Source organism: Schistocerca serialis, chromosome 11 (assembly GCF_023864345.2).
Source record: "Schistocerca serialis cubense isolate TAMUIC-IGC-003099 chromosome 11, iqSchSeri2.2, whole genome shotgun sequence".
NCBI classification, from domain to species: Eukaryota; Metazoa; Arthropoda; class Insecta; order Orthoptera; family Acrididae; genus Schistocerca; species Schistocerca serialis.
Genome location: NC_064648.1, coordinates 41,772,395 through 41,792,153, shown reverse-complemented (window position 1 = coordinate 41,792,153; position 19,759 = coordinate 41,772,395). Strand labels below are relative to the sequence as shown.

The 19,759-nt window shown below is 44.1% G+C and overlaps 1 protein-coding gene across 1 annotated transcript in view; it reads left to right on the top strand.

Annotated features, from left to right (window-relative positions):
* The window catches only part of LOC126427208 (ankyrin homolog), a 127,992-nt gene that overhangs the window by 75,812 nt on the left and 32,421 nt on the right, over positions 1–19,759 (top strand). The window lies entirely within an intron of this gene.

Here is a 19,759-nt window from a genome sequence, read left to right as displayed (position 1 = left end):
TTGCAGTGGATCCTGATGCAGTTTGGATTTTCTGTGTGATGGTCTGGATAGTCTGCCTATTATACATTGCGACCTTCAACTGTCGGCAGTCTGTCAGCAGACAAGGTCGGCCTGTACGCTTCTGTGCCGTACATGTCTCTTCACGTTTCGGCTTCACTATCACATTGGAAACAGTGGACCTAGGTATATTTAGGAGTGTGGACATCTCGCGTGCAGACTTATGATAGGTGGCATCCAATCACCTGACCACGTTCGAAGTCCATGACTTCTGTGGAGTGCCCCATCTCTCTCTCACGATGCTTAATGACTACTGAGGCTGTTGATATGGAGTACCTGGCAGTAGGTGGCAGTACAGTGCACGTAATTCGAATAACGTATGTTTTTGGGGGTGTCCGGATTATCACATAGTGTACATATCGTTGGGCCGGCCGCGGTGGTCTCGCGGTTCTAGACGCGCAGTCCGGAACCGCGCGACTGCTACGGCCACAGGTTCGAATCTTGCCTCGGGTATGGATGTGTGTGATGTTCTTAGGTAAGTTAGGTTAAGTAGTTCTAAGTTCTAGGGGACTGATGAGCACAGCAGTTGAGTCCCATAGTGTTCAGAGCCATTTGAACCATTTTTGATAACTGTTTCCGTGCTCAATATACAAACGAACAGGTGAAGTTACGTAATGTTGTAACCTGAGCTGTAGGAGCCAAGTCAACCAGCATTGTATGCTGTCGTCCATACGAAACCTAACAAACCTCGACTCCTCACACCCTCACTGTTAAGTTTACTGTGTAACTGCCTCTATTAGAAATTGTGTGAGCCGCTTCAGACGTGGGGTGCGGACACGAATTTGGCCCTCGTGCCGGCAGTGGGGTGTAGAATTGCGACCGCTAGAGAAGGCCAGACAACTTTCCCCCCCTACTAAAAAAAGGCCAGACAACGTCCCCCCCCCCCCCCCCTACTAAAAAAGTGCCAGTTCCTTAAGCGAAAGCAAGGAAGGGGTAAATTGTACGCAGGAAATCAGCCGTTAGTGTGTTACAGCCACCAGAAGATCACGAGCAGGGATCTTGTCGAAATGTTGCTTCCAAACAAGGGTATCATTCAGCTGCTTCCACAAGAATTCAATTCCCGTGTCCTAGTTCCTGTGACGCAGTTTGTTGAGCCAGCGTGTGGACCGCCTTTCCAAACCAGCACACATGTGCCGCAGGGAAACGGGAAATTTCGAAATAACGTCATTTCCATGAATAAATTCATAAAACTAGTAATTTATTAACGAAAGTGAATGTATTCAGTATGCCATTATTCAGTATGCCATTATTCAGTATGCCATTATTCAGTATGTCTTTACAATCAAAATGTCCAAAAGTGTGTCTTTACTTTTGAAAGATGACACCGGAAAGATGTGCTCCCATTCGGCGTTCATACTCTAACAGACTGTTATGAAAGCAAATCTTGGGTAATGGCAGTGATTTCGTTTTCAATGTTCTCCTTCAGTTCATGGATTGTTGCAGGGCGTGTACGGTACACTTTGCCTTAAAGATATCCCCACAGGAAGAAGTCGCACACACTAAGATCAGGGGATCTCGCAGGCCATGCAATGTCACCGTTACGTGAAACAATGCGTCTTGCAAACAATTGACGAACTGCTGCCATCGATTGTCGAACAGTGTGTGACGTGGCTCCGTCCTGCTGAAACCACATGTTTTCGACGTTAAGATTAAGCTCGTACAGTCTCGGTGTAAAGAATGTTTGAAGCACTTCAACATATCGAGCGGATGTTACTGTCACTGCACTACCATCCTCACCTTCAAAAAACTAAGGGCCGATAACACAGTGACATGACACAGCACACCATACTGCGACCTTGGCGCTATGTAGTGGCCGCTGGTGAAACTCACAAGGTTTGTCCTGTGCCCAATAACGAAAATTCTGTTTGTTCACGAATCCGTTCAGGTGGAAATGGGCTTCGTCTGATATCCATAAGGAAATTCGCGTTCTCGTAGATTTCAGCCAATATCTGGCTACTAAACTCCATACGTGACGCTGGGTCTCGTTCATATAAGTGTCGCACAATCTGCAACTTACAGGGATGGAAGTCTAAGATGCATGCTGTGGAACGGAGCGGCGAGGACTTGTCTCGATTGCAGCTCTAGCAGCTGAAATGTTCTCTGGGGTACGTACCGTTGGAATGCCACCTGGAGGTTTCTTTTTCAAGGCAGATCCTGTTTCTTCGCACCCACGTTGTAATCGCATGCGCAGATGGGACACGTCCATGACGTCCAAGCTGGTAATGCTGTCGAAATGTTCTCTGCGCGGCAGTCGCACTGTCGCCATGTTTGTAAAACGCTCTCACAGCTACTGCACGTTCCGCACCAGTCCAATTCTCCATGATTACTAAATGGCAATGCGTTCACATCAATTGTGCAAAGTTTCGAACATCTGCCGGCGCTACAGTGCTGCCAACTGTAACGTTCAAAATTTCCCGTTCCCTGCGCCACCCTGTACTAGTTGGACCAGCCGCCCGTAGAGAAGCGCTTCTTCCTGAGGCAGCCGCCACTGGCCGTCTGGTCTTCTAGTAGTGCGTGTGCCTATGACGTCCGCTATAGCACTAACAACTTTACAGGCGATTTTAACTAGTGTATTGTGTTAAAAGAAGGCAATTCCATTTCCTACGTCCGGCATTACTGTTCCATGAAGCAGTTTACAATCTTGTCACCACTCATAGTTATATTGATCTTGAAATATAAGTAATCGATAAAACTTAATTCGTAGAGCTTGGTTTGAGAATGCACACTGAAGAGCCAAAGTAACGGGTACAACTGCTCAGTATCGTGTAGGGCACGCGCAAGTGCAGCAGCACGACGTGGCATGGGCTCGACTAATGTCTGAGGTAGTGCTGGAGGGAACTGACACATCTATATCTACATGACTACTCTGCAATTCACATTTAAGTGCTTGGCAGAGGGCTCATCGAACCACAATCATACTATCTCCCTACCATTCCACTCCCGAACAGCGCGCGGGAAAAACGAACACCTAAACCTTTCTGCTCGAGCTCTGATTTCTCTTATTTTATTTTGATGATCATTCCTACCTATGTAGGTTGGGCTCAACAAAATATTTTCGCATTCGGAAGAGAAAGTTGGTGACAGAAATTTCGTAAATAGATCTCGTCGCGACGAAAAACGTCTTTGCTTTAATGACTTCCATCCCAACTCGCGTATCATATCTGCCACACTCTCTCCCGTATTACGTGATAATACAAAACGAGCTGCCCTTTTTTTTTTGCACCCTTTCGATGTCCTCCGTCAATCCCACCTAGTAAGGATTCCCCACCGCACAGCAATATTCTAACAGGGGACGAACGAGTGTAGTGTAAGCTGTCTCTTTAATGGACTTGTTGCGTCGTCCAAGTGTCCTGCCAATGAAACGCAACCTTTGGGTCGCCTTCCCCACAATATCATCACCCAGGTACTTAGTTGAATTGACAGCCTTGAGAATCGTACTATTTATCGAGTAATCGAATTCCAATGGATTTCTTTTGGAACTCGTGTGGATCACCTTACACTTTTCGTTATTTAGCGTCAACTGCCACCTGCCACACCATACAGCAATCTTTTCTAAATCGCTTTGCAACTGATACTGGTCTTCAGATGACCTTACTAGACGGTAAATTACAGCATCATCTGCGAACAACCTAAGAGAACTGCTCACATTGTCACCCAGGTCATTTATATAGATCAGGAACAGCAGAGGTCCCAGGACGCTTCCCTGGCAACACCTGATATCACTTCAATTTTAATCGATGATTTGCCGTCTACTACTACGAACTGCGACCTTCGTGACAGGAAATCACGAATCCAGTCGTACAACTGAGACGATACCCCATAGCCCCGCAGCTTGATTAGAAGTCGCTTGTGAGGAACGGTGTCAAAAGCTTTCTGGAAATCTAGAAATACGGAATCAACTTGAGATCCCCTGTCGATAGCGGCAATTACTTCGTACGAATAAAGAGCTAGCTACGAATAAAGAGCTAGCTGCGTTGCACAAGAACGATGTTGTTCTGAAACCATGCTGATTACGTATCAATAGATCGTTCCCTTCGAGGTGATTCATAATGTTTGAATACAGTATATGCTCCAAAACCCTACTGCAAACCGACGTCAATGATGTAGGTCTGTAGTTCGATGGATTACTCCTACTACCCTTCTTAAACACTGGTGCCACCTGCGCAATTTTCCAATCTGTAGGTACAGATCTATCGATGAGCGAGCGGTTGTATATGATTGCTAAGTATGGAGCTATTGTATCAGCGTAATCTGAAAGGAACCTAATCGGTATACAATCTGGACCTGAAGACTTGTCCGTATCAAGCGATTTGAGTTACTTCGCAACTCCTAAGGTACCTACTTCTAAGAAACTCTACGAATCCTGCAGGTCTGTCCATAAATCCTTAAGGATACAAGGGGTTAGAAACCTCTTCTGAACAGCATGTTGCAAGGAATCCCATATATGCTCAATAATGTTCATGTCCAGAGAGCTTGGCGACCAGTGGAACTGTTTAAACTCAGTGTGTTCTTGGAGCCACTCTGTAGCAATTCAGGATGTTTGGGATGTTGCATTGTTCTACTGGAAACGCCCAAGCCCCTTTGAAATGCACAATGGACACGAATGGACGCAGGTGATCAGACAGGATGCTTACGTACGTGTCACCTGTCAGTCTTATCTAGACGTATCAGGGGTCCCATATCACTCCAACTGCACACGCCCCACACGCCCGCGCGCGGTTTCCACGCCCGCGCGCGGTTTCCACGCCCGCGCGCGGTTTCCACGCCCGCGCGCGGTTTCCACGCCCGCGCGCGGTTTCCACGCCCGCGCGCGGTTTCCACGCCCGCGCGCGGTTTCCACGCCCGCGCGCGGTTTCCACGCCCGCGCGCGCTTGAACAGTCCCCTGCTGACGTGCAGGGTCCATGACATTGTCTCCACACACTTACACGTCCATCCGTTCGGTACGTTTTGAAACGAGACTTGTCCGACCATGCTACATGCTTCCAGTCATCAATAGTTCAACAGTCCAGTAGTGAGGAGAGGAGAGGCGAGGCGTAAAGCTATGTGTTCTGCAGTCATCTAGGTTACACGAGTGGGCCTTCGGCTGTGAAAGCCCATATCGAAGATATTCCGTTGAATGGTTCGCGCGCTGACACTTACTGATGGCCCAGCACTGAAATCTGCAGCAATTTGTGGAGAGGTTGCGCCTCTGTCACATTGAACATTCTCTTCAGTCGTCGTTGGTCCCATTCTTGCAGGATCTTTGTCCGCCCACAGCGATGTCGGAGATTTGATGATTCACTGGATTCCTGATATTCACGGTACACTCGTGAAATGGTTGTACGGCAAAATCCCCGCTTCATCGCTACCTCGGAGAGGATGTGTCCCATCGGTCCCATTGCTCGTGCACCGACTATAACACCACGTCCAAATTCACCTAAATCTTGATAACCTGTCACTGTATCTGTAGCAACCGATCTAACAAGGGAACCACCCCATCCCACCCCCATCAGATTTAGTTATAAGTTAGCACAGTGTACAGGCCTTGAAAAACTGAACACAGATCAGTCAAGAAAACAGGAAGAAGTTGTGTGCAACTATGAAAAAAATAAACAAAATGTACAAACTGAGTAGTCTATGCGCAAGATAGGCAGCATCAGGGATAGTGTAAGCTCAGGAGCGCCGTGGTCCCGTGGTTAGCGTGAGCAGCTGCAGAATGAGAGGTACTTGGTTAAAGTCTTCCCTCGAGTGAAAAGTTTCATTTTGTATTTTCGGACAATTATTATCTGTCTGTCCGTCCATCCGATGTGATCACTTTTTTGGGAGTGATTATTACATTCACAAGAAAACTTAAATCGGGCAAGGTAGAAGAATCTTTTTACCCATTCGCCAAGTGTACAAGTTAGGTTGGTCGACAACATATTCCTGTCATGTGACGCACATGCCGTCACCAGTGTCGTATAGAATATATCAGACGTGTTTTCCTGTGGAGGAATCGGTTGACCTATGACTTTGCGATCAAATGTTTTTGGTTCCCATTGGAGAGGCACGTCCTTTCGTCTACTAATCGCACGGTTTTGCAGTGCGGTCGCAAAACACACACTAAACTTATTAGAACGAACAGAGACGTCAATAAACGAACGGACAGATCATAACTTTGCGAAAATAAAGAAAGTAGATTTTTCACTCCAGGGAAGACTTGAACCAAGGACCTCTCTCTCCCTCTCCGCAGCTGTTCACGCTAACCACGGGACCACGGCGCTCCTGAGCTCACCCTATCCTTGATGTTGCCTGTCTTGCGCATGGACTACTCAGTGTATATTTTGCTTATTTTTTTCATAGTTCCACACAACTTCTTCCTGTTTTCTCGATTGATCTGGGTTCAGTTTTCAAGATCTAGCCACTGTGCCAATTTATAACTAAATCTGACGGGGGTGTGATGGGGAGGTTCCCTTGCAAGAACTATGGCACACACTTACCTTATACAGGGTGAGTCACCTAACATTACCGCTGGATATATTTCGTAAACCACATCAAATACTGACTAATCGATTCCACAGACCGAACGTGAGGGGCTAGTGTAATGGGTTAATGCAAACCATAAAAAAATGCACGGAAGTATGTTTCTTAACACAAACCTAGGTTTTTTAAATGGAACCCCGTTAGTTTTGTTAGCAAATCAGTGCCGTTTGTTGCATTGTAAAATGTTAATTACATCCGGAGATATTGTAACCTAAAGTTGACGCTTGAGTACCACTCCTCCGCTGTTCGATCGTGTGTATTGGAGAGCACCGAATTACGTAGGGATCAAAAGGGAACGGTGATGGACCTTAGGTACAGAAGAGACTGGAACAGCACATTACGTCCACATGCTAACACCTTTTTATTGGTCTCTTTCACTGACCCTCATGTACATTACCATGAGGGGTGAGGTACACGTACACACGTGGTTTCCGTTTTCAATTACGGAGTGGAATAGTGTGTCCCGACATGTCAGGCCAATAGATGTTCAATGTGGTGGCCATCATTTGCTGCACACAAGTGCAATCTCTGGCGTAATGAATGTCGTACACGCCGCAGTACATCTGGTGTAATGTCGCCGCAGGCTGCCACAATACGTTGTTTCATATCCTCTGGGGTTGTAGGCACATCGCGGTACACATTCTCCTTTAACGTACCCCACAGAAAGAAGTCCAGAAGTGTACGATTAGGAGAACGGGCTGGCCAATTTATGCGTCCTCCACGTCCTATGAAACGCCCGTCGAACATCCTTTCAGGGGTCAGCCTAGTGTCAATTGCGGAATGTGCAGGTGCACCATCATGCTGATACCAAATACGTCGGCGCGTTTCCAGTGGGACATGTCACTGCAGATGCTGCTCGCCGACCGTGGCCCGTGTTTGTCACAACACGCAAATGAACGTCGGAGGTTTCAAGCGTCAACTTTAGGTTACAATATCTCCGGATGTAATTAACATTTTACAATGCAACAAACGACACTGTTTACGTATTTGTTTATATGTTCAGATGTGCTAACAAAACTAACGTGGTTCCATTTAAAAAAAAACGTAGGTTTGTGTTAAAAAACATACTTCCGTGCATTTTTGTATGGTTTGTATTAACCAATTACACTAGCCCCTCTCCTCACGTTCGGTCTGTGGAATCGATTCGTCAGTATTTAATGTGGTTTACGAAATATATCCAGCGGTAACGTTAGGTGACTCACCCTGTATAGGCATTGCCAACCGCAGCGCCTGTTTACATTTGAATACGCATGCCTATAACAGTTTCTTTGGTGCTTCAGCGTTGTTGCCGTCTCCTTTCCACATGGTACACTTCGGGTTGTACAGTTCCGCATGGGAATTGTCGCTGATGCCGAAAAACTGTTTTTACGGCCGAAAACAGGGTCAAGTCGTATTTGCAGTTCAGACTGATTGCACTCAAAGTTGGTGACACAGTCAACAGCATATTCATTGGTGCGTTTAACTGTAGCACGTTTCCAGTGTTGCTCTCTGGAGCGTTTAAGCTGCATTCACAAAAGTCTACTAACCATATTGACCTGAGTTTATGGAGAGTTGCAGTACAGGCGAATTTCATAATCCTGTAGACTTACTCGTTTTAAAGTGTAAGAGATTCTTTTAGTGATCCCGAACTACAGGAAAATATATAGGGTGCTCGTTCAGTCGATTACGTCACATCATTTCAGCTAGCTACTAGGTGATGTAATAGAAGCAAAAGAAAAGTATGGGTTCACTCGGATTTGTCCTCTGCTATAAAAACGGTTACTCTAGCATTAGAAAACGAAGTAGGACAAAAGTACTACAGAAGGTAGACAGCTTAGTTTGGAGTACACTTTGACTATATAAAATTAACTGTTAAGGGCAAGCCTGCATCAAAGTAAAAATGGCCCAAGTCATGGGTGTAGAAGCGTGTCTATACTCTTGCGCTGGGCGCGGTGGCCGTGCGGTTCTAGGCGCTGCACTCCGGAACCGCGGGACGTCTACGGTCGCAGGTTCGAATCTTGCCTCGGGCATGGATGTGTGTGATGTCCTTAGGTTTAAGTAGTTCTAAGTAGTTCGAAGTTCTAGGGGACTGATGACCTAAGATGTTAAGTCCCATAGTGCTCAGAGCCATTTGAACCATTTTTTTATACTCTGGCAACACGTAACAGCAGTGGCGAAACACTACCAACGTGACACAGCGCAAAACCATTTCCCATCTAGATGACCCTATGACGTAAACGTAACATATTCACTTTTTGTATGCTTCTAAATTTGGCAGACACTCACCAAATTCTTTACTGGGAACAGTTTCAACATAAGTTGTGAATTTTCAATTTGTCGTCACTGTGGTGATGCGAAGCTCCAGTATCTCCTGCGTAAATGACGCCACACATTTTCAGTGTAACCCAAAATGAATCGTCTACTCTGCAGTATGGCTTATGCCACTGTAAAACTTGCTGACACTTTAAATTTGTGAAACATAATGTGCGTCAACGCTGCATGCCTAGATCTGTTTTAACCAGTGTCTTTAGACATGGCCGGGTAGCTCATCTGGTAAGAAGTTAGGGCCGCGGTTGAAGCCTTACCCAGGACACAAACATCGGACCTGCCAGAAATCTGAGATGGGGATAAGGTTTTGTTGATACATACTCTGGCTGCTAGTCTGACAACTGAGCAGATGTATCGCCACTGTGAAATAGCGGATTGGTGTCAGGAGGCGTCTGTCCGCTATTGGAGACAACAGTGAGTCTACTGCGAGCACCCCGGGGTTGCCAGACGCCGGGACTTCCCCGAGCAGCTGATGCAGTGCTGCCACACTGGCGGAAAATTACTGCCTGCGGCAGGGGGAGGGTAACGTGCGGCAGCGGCGACGGCGCCAGAGGTATAATTCTCTACACACCGTAAAGTAGTCTGTTGAGTCGAGATGTAGGTGCTTATTTTTTGAAGACGCTCCATCACAATGTTAATTTGGCTACAATTGCATGTCGAGATTCGGTTCCTATGCCAGACAAGTGACGAATAAGACCAAATAGAATGAACGAAGATTTTCTGGGTGACAGCATACAACTGCAGTCACATCAGACATAAAAAATGAGTATCTACAGGTATGACACTGATTTTTGTACCTTCAACCAATAAGATTTCTCATTTCAGATAGGTCTGCTAAAACTGGTTTGTTGCTTGGGGAGCTGCATTCTTTTCCTGTTCTATGCTAAGTTCACTCCCATAAAAGTCCCACTACTGTCTGTTCACCTTCTGTGCCAGAGCAGTCTGCACTGGCTGCCTGTCTCGACTGATGACGATCGACGACGACGACGACGGACGCCACTTTGGCGATTTGTGTGTCCCTAACCCACATCAGTTATGCAACTGGGGAGAGGGGAGCTGTAGTTGGCGCAGAATTCGAACCACCCGTCATTGCTGGTATATCACTCACATCGTCGAGAGGTGGGAGTAATACTGGAGGCAGACTCAGAATGATGACGTGAAAACGTTTCGTGGTTCAACCACTGTCCACGTCCTTCAGGCGACATTTAATACTAAGCTGTCCAGAAGAAGCACTTTACCAAAGTGCATTCTCTTATTATTTTCTAATTATAACTTCTCCAACACTGTGTCAGCTGTTTGCCTTTGGGTTCTTACCGTGCTAACAGTGATCCAGGAGATCTGTGGTCCACCATCGCGCAGTTTCCACCTGCGACCCATGTACGCAGTACACTGCTTTTGTCACCGGCACTGACTGTCTACCATGTTGTTGTTGTTGTTGTTGTTGTTGTTGTTGTTGTTGTTGTTTAGTGTATTCATCTCTTGGTCTCCCTCTACGATTTTTACCCTCCACGCTGCACTCAACTAAATTGGTGATCCCTCGATGTCTCAGAACATGTCCTACCAACCGATCCCTTCTTCTAGCCAAGTTGTGCCACAAACTCCTCCTCTCCTCAATTCTATTCAATACCTCCTCATTAGTTATGTGACCTACTCATCTAATCTTCAGCATTTTTCTGTAGCACCACATTTCGAAAGCTTCTATTCTCTTCTTGTCCAAACTATTTATCGTCCACGTTTCACTTCCATACATGGCTACACTCCATACAAATACTTTCAGAAACGACTTCCTGACACTTAAATCAATACTCGATGTTAACAAATTTTTCTTCAAAAACGCTTTCCTTACCATTGCCAGTCTCCATTTTATATCCCCTCAACTTCAACCATCATCAGTTATTTTGCTCCCCAAATAGCAAAACTCCTTTAATACTTTAAGTGTGTCATGTCCTAATGTAATTCCCTCAGCATCACCCGACTTAATTCGACTACATTTCATTATCGTCGTTTTGCTTTTGTTGATGTTCATCTTATACCCTCCTTTCAAGACACTGTCCATTCCGTTCAACTGCTCTTCCAAGTCCTTTGCTGTCTCTGACAGAATCACAATGTCGTCGGCAAACCTCAATGGTGGTTCTGAGACCACTAGTCAGCGACCATTTCGCATTCGGTTGAGCTTGGCCGACCTGGTGCTGTTCCTTTCATAAAGCTATTTGACTTTCGATGTGAAACTCTAATTGCACAACTTCTGGTTCCATATACTTCAGTGTTGTCTTCATGAATTTGCTGCTGCGTCCGGTACTGATCCGTTTTGCATATTACTCTGGCCAGGAGGGACTTCTCGTCCACCACTGTCTCTGCCTCAACATCTTTGCTAGGTCAGTCTAATGTATGAAAAGTCAATGTGGGACGTCCTTGTAGATGTTAGTGGGGATTGAGGATTGTCATGCTGTGTGTTTTTTGTCTACTGTGGCTGACTTTTAACGTGTGTTCGACTCCAGTGCCCCACAAATTGCAACTGTGTTCTTTTATCTTTGTCGACTTTTTAACTGTGCGCCAGTGAATGTCCCCACATTAGTATATATTTTAGCTTCCACTATCTCAATTTCTGCGTTTTTATGTCCCCCTTATTTTTCGCCCTTTTTATGTATGAGTTCCCCTGCCTATATATTTTGCACAGCCACTTAGCTGAAGAGCAGCGGACTATGCCGCGGCCAGCCCTCCCTTGCCCATATTGGGCAAGGACATGAAATTACAATAAAGTAAAAAAAGGCTTGACGATAACTGATTGTGTTGGTTACACTGAAATTACTATTTTTAAATTTGTTTCTCACATGGCTGATTTTTCCATTAAGAGTGCATTTGAAAAATGCTCCCGACTTTCGTACGGGGTCCAACAGAGAGCTTTCCCATATTAGGAGAGGTCACGGTGTAAGTCCTGGTGGCGTTAAGGCCGTGGGAGAGGTGTTGATCGTTAGTGATGTACGTGCCATTTTCAGCAGGCACAATGTCTTGGCTTGCTGAGCATCGTGTTTTTGTTGTGGCAGTGCATATTCGTAATTGTGGTTCTGAGACCAGTCAGCGAACATTTTGCATTCGGTTGAGCTTGGCCGACATGGTGCTGTTCCTGACAAAGCTATTGGACTTTCGATGTGAAACTCTAGAGCATCGGCTCTGCACCCAAAGGAAAATCTACTGGCCGGCCTTGGACTGAAACACCACCAGAAAACGTGCCACATGTGAAAGCATCTGTTCAGCAATTCCCAAAGTGCTCAGCACTTAAACATGGGCTTATCTGGTATGACAATCTGCACACAGATGTTCACAAGCACCCCTTCAAAATGATCGTCATCAAAGAATGAAGTGAGTCATTCTGAAACTCACAGGTCTGTGTGAGTAATTCTTCAGAACATTCCCAACCGCTGTTGTGGTGATGAACTTCCACTTTTCAGATACTGTAAATAAACAAAAATGCGCTATGGATAGCAGAAATCCCTCAGGAACTCCAACAACGGTTCACAGCTATAGTGTGACAGTTTAGAACGCCGTTGCTGTATTAGGTGTGTGTGTGTGTGTGTGTGTGTGTGTGTGTGTGTGTGTGTGTGTGTGTACCGTATTTTTCGAGGAAGATGGCGTAATGGTAACGGTTAATTCAAATCTCCACCGTCACGTGATAGTGACTTACATTAAATCAGATGGTTGGGGACTGTTGAGAGGGAGCATCTGGTTCCACAGCTCACACTTCTATAGATTTTGAGAGCATTGTTTCCTGGTCATCTTCTCGCTTAGAGAGGAGACATCGCCGTGCCCTGATTTGTCACATTGTAATTTTTCTCTTTGGGAACTCTTAAAGGTTCAAGTGTATAACAGTACCAGCGACTACCTTAAACGATAGTCGATATTAACGTTATACCTCTGTGGGAAATTTTTGAGATGTGACCGTGAGATAACCTGCCGGAAACAGAGCAATCAAACTGGGATTTGTTTCCGAAATACTCTAACAGAGAGTATAATCAATAGTAAATGGCAGGTCAGGAGCAGACGTCCTCCCAGCATAAAATCAAGTTGTCACATTACATAATAAAACAGGTCGCCAGCCTAATTAGGCATTCTCGTGCCAAGCAAAATGATAAAGCAGAAGGCAGTGCTAAGAATAACCTAACATAACCTTCCTTGACACACACACACACACACACACACACACACACACACACACCCCTCTTTTCTTACATCTGTTCACACTACAACAAAATAATCTAACCTTGCAGATAAATGTGCTACCAATTAGTAAGTCAGATAACCAAATGACCAGTGAGATAGTGAACAGCAGCATATGTCTCTGAACAACACGTACCTAAAATGAACGAGGTGCAACAGTTCATAAAACGAAATACCGACACACATGGAACTAGCAGCAATAGTGAAGATGGAAAAGCTTGAAATGGTTCTGCATTCAAATCAGGTGGTCTACTAATCATCGTAATCTATAACTTCATTGCATAATACAGGGCCTCTGTGCCCATTCATTAACCAACTTTCGCCGGCCGGAGTGGCCGTGCGGTTCTAGACGCTACAGTCTGGAACCGCGAGACCGCTACGGTCGCAGGTTTCGAATCTTGCCTCGGGCATGAATGTGTGTGGATGTCCTTAGGTTAGTTAGGTTTAAGTAGTTCTAAGTTCTAGGGGACTAATGACCTCAGAAGTTGAGTCCCAGAAGCCATTTGAACCATTTTTTAACCAACTTGCGTTAGAATAGATAATACAGTAAACAGTTCTTTCTTAAACTCAGTTTGAAGCAGCTAAACAGAATTCAAATCAAGCTACACTGGCTCTGAAGGAACCTTTGAATTGCTTCATTAAATAACTAGGATGGTACATGAGGACCTTCAAACTTTCATGGTTTGAAGAACCATGTTCATTAACTACAGCAGTATACAGGGTGTTACAAAAATGTTCGGCCAAACTTTCAGGAAACATTCCTCATACACAAAGAAAGAAAATATGTTATGTAGACATGTGTCCGGAAACGCTTACTTTCCATGTTAGAGCTCAATTTATTACTTCTCTTCAAATCACATTAATCATGGAATGGAAACACACAGCAACAGAACGCACCAGGGTGACTTCAAACACTTTGTTACAGGAAATATTCAAAATGTCCTCCGTTAGCGAGGATACATGCATCCACCCTCCGTCGCATGGAATCCCTGATGCGCTGATGCAGCCCTGGAGAATGGCGTATTGTATCACAGCCGTCCACAATACGAGCACGAAGAGTCTCTACATTTGGTACCGGGGTTGCGTAGGCGAGAGCTTTCAAATGCCCCATAAATGAGTCAACAGGGTTGAGGTCAGGAGAGCGTGGAGGCCATGGAATTGGCCCACCTCTACCAATCCATCAGTCACCGAATCTGTTGTTGAGAAGCGTACGAACACTTCGACTGATATGTGCAGGAGCTCCATCGTGCATGAACCACATGATGGGTCGTACTTGTAAAGGCACATGTTCTAGCAGCACAGGTAGAGTATCCCGTATGAAATCATGATAACGTGCTCCATTGAGCGTAGGTGGAAGAACATACTGACGAAACTAAAATGAGCTCCAACATTTCCGGACATATGTCCACATAACAGCTTTTCTTTATTTGTGTGTGAGGAATGTTTCCTGAAAGTTTGGCCATACCTTTTTGTAACACCCTGTATATGAGAAAAGGTAAGTATTCTTATCATTGATTATTAGTTAAGTAAAGCACAACAAACTATACCTCTTTAAATAACAAATGTGCTTTAATAAGCAGTCTTTTCACCTACTCAAAATAATTGGCTGCGTAAATGACGCCGGCCGGTGTGGCGGAGCGGTTCTAGGCCCTTCAGTCTGGAAACGCGCGACCGCTACGGTCTGCCTCGGGCGTGGATGTGTGTGATGTCCTTAGGTTAGGTTTAAGTAGTTCTGCTATAGGGGACTGATGACCTCAGATATTAAGTCCCATAGCACTCAGAGCCATTTGAACGAATGATAACACAACATTAAAGTTCAACCACTTTCTTACAAAAAATTAAGACACTCGGAATTAAACTCACTAGGGTAGTAATTTGGGGTAATCACTGGTGTAAGATTCTTTTCAGTAACACGACGATTATTATTGAATTCAAGCAAAGTTCACAAATACATGGTCCATTTACAGAGAGCCAAATGCAAATCAATTTAGTGGAAGGCACTGGTGACGGGATTTGCAGTGGCTACTAACCTGCCATTCATGCAGTCATGGTGCTACTGTTGGCCTCTCCCTATTACTGTTATTCTTGGTGTCGAAATATTTTTATAGGGCCAAAAACCACGCCATGATCATGGTATCACCAAATTCAGCATCTGAGCCCCATAAATATTGCTCTTAAGCTCTTCTGGCCTCAAAACTCCAGTAATATGAGACACTGTGATCCGCTGCTGCTATCGTGGTGCTAAACACAACACTGCTCAGCCCACACTTACTCGTTAAAAAGCAAGAGTTGCCACTGGTCGCCAACCACACCTTTTCCACTCTGTAGCTGTGGGGCTTCCCTACTTCTTTTATATTCAACCCTTGGTTTCCTAATTATGGACCAAGTCATTTATAGTACATTACATAGCAATCATTCCATTAGTTACTTAAATCTACAAGCATAATTTTAAACATCACTCTAAATTTCGCATAACTGAAACATGTATACATGGCCCGAGAATTTCCACGACAGACATTATACAGAAACAATACTACAAGCTGTCATAGAAATATCGCTACAGATACAAAATAGGTCAAAAATGGGTGTTAAGTGTACAAACACCGCACCACAACCCTGAAAGCACGTCAGGAGGCAGTCACCTAGGTAGTGGCTGTAATTCCATCGAAAATAACACGTACTTTAGACAGCTTCCGGGAAAGGCTTCGTCAATGTGTCAACAATGGAGGACGCCATTTACTGGACATAATTTTTAAAACCTACTAATGTAAAATGACACAGGATATAAAAGTAGACTGGCAATGGCAAGGAAAGCGTTTCTGAAGAAGAGAAATTTGTTAACATCGAGTACAGATTTAAGTGTCGGGAAGTCGTTTCTGAAAGAATTTGTATGGAGTGTAGCCATGTATGAAAGTGAAACATGGACGGTAACTAGTTTGGACAAAAAGAGAATAGAAGCTTTCGAAATGTGGTGCTACAGAAGAATGCTGAAGATTAGATGGGTAGATCATATAACTAATGAGGTATTGAATAGGATTGGGGAGAAGAGGAGTTTGTGGCACAACTTGACTAAAAGAAGGGATCGGTTGGTAGGGCGTATTCTGAGGCATCAAGGGATCACCAGTTTAGTATTAGAGGGCAGCGTGGAGGGTAAAAATCGTAGAGGGAGACCATGAGATGAATGCTCTAAACAGATACAGAAGGATGTAGGTTGCAGTAGGTACTGGGAGATGAAGCAGCTTGCACAGGATAGAGAAGCGTGGAGAGCTGCATCAAACCAGTCTCAGGACTGAAGACGACGACGACGACAACAACAACAACAACAACAACAACAACAACAACAATAAGAACAATGTAAAATGGCATAGTATTCGTAGTTCACAAATGGAAGTATTTTCTCAGTACCTTCGTTTGTTTGTAACTACCTTTTGAAATATGACAGGTCTTTTTACCGCATCCTGTGTGTGAAAACTTTGAAATATTTTCAGATAAAACAAACTTTATTAATATTCTGTATCTTCATTCCTCATGTCTTCATAATTATTTCTCAACGGAGTCACCCTGCCGACGAACACATTTCTCCCTACAAGAGACCGGTTTGTGGATACCGTTACTGTAGAATGTTCGATTTTGTTGACGGAGCTACAACCTAGCCTCCGCATGCACTGCTGCATCACTGTCAAACACAAATTCTCAATTATCATCTTTAAGTGTTGGAAACAGACGAAAATCAGATAGAGCCAAGTCCGGACTACAGAGGATGGTCGATGGTAGTGGATCCGAGGTGTCAGGCAGATTTATTTATTTATTTATTTATTTATTTATTTATTTATTGTTCCGTGGGACCACATTAAGGAGGAGTCTCCGTGGTCATGGAACGAGTCAATACATGAAATTATAACACGATACTGGAAACAGATAAAGTGAAATATAAGAAACATATTCAGGCGACAATTCGTAAGTTTAAATAAAGAAAATCAACAATGTAACACTGGAGTTTGCTTAATTTTTCAGCTCTTCCAGGAGCTCCTCGACAGAATAGGAGTGAGCCACGAGGAAACTCTTCAGTTTGGACTTAAAAGCGTTTGGGCTACTGCTAAGATTTTTGAGTTCTTGTGGTAGCTTATTGAAAATGGATGCAGCAGAATACTGCACTCCTTTCTGCACAAGAGTCAAGGAAGAGCATTCCACATGCAGATTTGATTTCTGCCTAGTATTAAGCTGCTAACTCTTGGGAATAAGCTAATATTGCTAGCAACAAACGACATTAAAGAAAATGTCAGAATTCCCAGACTATTCAACAGAGGTCGACAAGAGGTTCTCGAACTTACACCACACATAGCTCGAATAGCCCGTTTTTGAGCCAAAATGCCCTTTTTGAATCAGAAGAATTACCCCAAAAAATACCATATGACATAAGCGTATGAAAATATGCGAAGTAGACTACTTTTCGTATTGAACTGTCACTTATTTCAGATACTTTTCTAATGGTAAATAAAGCAGCATTTAGTTTCTGAACAAGATCCTGGACATGGGCTTTCCACAACAGCTTACTATCTATCCGAACGCCTAGGAACTTGAACTGATCAGTCTCGCTTATAATATGCCCATTCTGTCTGATCAAAATATCGGTTCTTGTTGAATTGTGAGTTAGAAACTGTAAAAACTGAATCTTACTGTGATTTAGAATCAAATTATTTTCCACAAGCCACGAACTTATTTCATGAACTACATTACTTGATACTGTTTCAATATTACAAGCTGGTGTCATCAGCAAACAAATATTTTTCAATCACCTGTAATACTAGAAGGCATATCATTTATATAAATAAGAAACAGCAGTGGCCCCAGCACCGACCCTTGGGGAATGCCCCACTTAACAGTGCCCCATTTGGACTGAACATCACTACCACTCTCAATATTGCGGAGAATTACCTTCTGCTATCTGTTCTTAAAGTAGGAGGCGAACCAATTGTAAGCTACTCCGTTTACTCCATAATGGTCCAGCGTCTGCAGTAATATTTTGTGGTCAACACAGTCAAAAGCCTTCGTTAAATCAAAGACAACACCTAACGTTTGCAGCCTTTTATTTAATCTGTCCAAAACCTCACAGAGAAAATAGAACATAACATTTTCAGTTGTTAAGCCATTTCTAAAACCAAACTGTACATTTGACAGCAAATTATGTGAATTTAAATTCGTGTCGCAGTGCACGAGTGTGGTCCGGCGTTGTCGTGCTGAAGGAGACTGTGATCCACGTGTGGATTTCAGTTGGAGGACCACTTTCTCTGGTCGGAAACTAGAAGGCAGCACGCTGGGCTCTCGCGCACTGACACGGTCACGCCACACGCCGCCATGTTACACGCTACAGTTCGGAGCCCGCTAGTGGCAGAGGGTCGCTACATGTCAGCAAAGTGGGAAAGTCGACCGAGTAATACGCATTACGCGTAATACCTCGGCCGATTCTGAGAACAGAATTGTAAAAAAATCGGAGGTGTTACTTTTCAGCATGCCTTAGTAGTTCTGATTTTTGGTTTAAAACAAAACAGAACCAAAAGTGGATAAACGACGTTAGTGTGTAACAGTTTACAGAAACTAATATTAAATAAGAATTTTCTATGGATTACAGGACTTGCACTTGTACTGCATTGATTAATACTGGGAGATTACTCAAAGTGCGGTTCGTTTTTGGCTCTGCACAGTTGCATAAGATTTTCCTGAAGGCCTCGTAGCAAGTTGTTAAAGCGTGGCTCAAGAGAGCACACGCCAATTCACAGCAGCTCGGTATACTGCAGAGAACAGTCAGTAGTGAGTCATACCAGTAAGACGTTGGGAAATCAGTCATGTAGTAAAGTACCCCAGAGTGTATGCTTATATGTGTGAGAAGAGCAATGAACTCCTATTTGAAAGAAAATAATTATAATAAATGAAGATTGGTTTATGCTTTCATTGTACAAGCTGCAATTCAGAATTTCCATAGCTAGAATTATACCCAATAATTGAGGAGTAATATCGATGAAAACTTCACTCTTACTACTGTCATCACCAGTGCTGTGGTAATAAGAGATCACTTCAAAAATGTTACAGAATATGTCATCCATCCATCTATCATATGCACTATCACAGGCTCAAACTTTCTTCCTATGTATGATACGGCATTGTCCTGTTATAATTTGTCTATTGAGGAAGAATAGCAGCTCAACAATGGTAGTTTCCCTGTCTAACACTTTCCAGTGCGGCACCAAAGACCTTTGGAGCAGATGGTGAGTCGACTGTGTGACCAACCCATGCATGACAACATAACAGGACTAGTTCTTAAGAGCAGAGTAACGCATTTCTCATACGTAAAGTGTCGTGATTTTCCCAGTTATCCAGAGAAGTTAGAATGGTTTAGTGACACTGTAAATCGTGCTGACCTTATTAGTGCTACATTATATTTCACTTTCAAGGACTAAGTGAGGTGGCGCGTTGGTTGGCATATTGGTCTAGCATCCAGGACTACGATGGTTCAAACCCACATCCTGACCATCATGGTTTAGTTTTTCTGTGATTTCCGGCATTCGCTACAGGCAAGGTCCGGGAGATTCCTGTGAAAAACCCCAGCAAATTTCCTTCCCCATCCTTCCATAGTCCAAACTTGTGCTCTAACTGTAATGATCTCTTTCCTGGTGAGACGTT